This window comes from Mandrillus leucophaeus, unplaced genomic scaffold, assembly GCF_000951045.1.
Source record: "Mandrillus leucophaeus isolate KB7577 unplaced genomic scaffold, Mleu.le_1.0 Scaffold1077, whole genome shotgun sequence".
Taxonomy (NCBI): Eukaryota; Metazoa; Chordata; class Mammalia; order Primates; family Cercopithecidae; genus Mandrillus; species Mandrillus leucophaeus.
The window spans coordinates 493,559-494,173 of NW_012098954.1; the positions used below are offsets into that span (position 1 = coordinate 493,559).

General features: G+C 46.5%; 1 protein-coding gene across 5 annotated transcripts in view; it reads left to right on the forward strand.

Moving 5' to 3' along the window:
• Positions 1 to 615, forward strand: part of VDAC2 (voltage-dependent anion channel 2) — a 26,130-nt gene that overhangs the window by 17,007 nt on the left and 8,508 nt on the right. The gene's annotated exons all lie outside the window — the stretch shown is intronic.

The window sequence follows — 615 nt, forward strand, 5'->3', positions numbered from 1 at the left end:
AACCTTGAGCCATAGGCCTGTCTAAACCCAACTATAGCTGGTGTTTTGGTCCCTGGGTAGTTTTTACCGTGTCAGAAATAGTAGTGCTTTAATCTTTTTTTTTTTAAGGCTGTCTTTTGTCCAGGCTGGACTGCAGTGGCACAATCATGACTCCCTGCAGCCTTGACATTCTGGGTTCAACCTCAGCCTCCTACTATTCCCAATTAATTTTTTGATGTTTTTTTTGTAAGGATGGGATTTCCATATGTTGCCCATCCTAGGCTCAAGCTGTCATCCTGTCTCAGCCTCCCAAAGGAGGCTGTTGGGATTACAGGCATGAGCCACTGCATCTGGCTAGTATTTTAATCATCACTTTGTCTTTTTTTTTTTTTTTTTTTTGAGATGGAGTCTCACTCTGTCGCCCAGGCTGGTGTGCAGTAGTGCGATCTTGGCTCACTGCAAGCTCCACCTCCTGGGTTCAAGCAATTCTTCTGCCTCAGCCTCACCAGTAGCTGAGATTACAGGTGCCCGTCACCACACCTGGCTAATTTTTAAATTTTTTTGTAGGGCAGGGACCTCAAGTGATCTGCCCGCCTCGGCCTCCCAAAGTGCTGGGATTACTGGTGTCAGTCACTG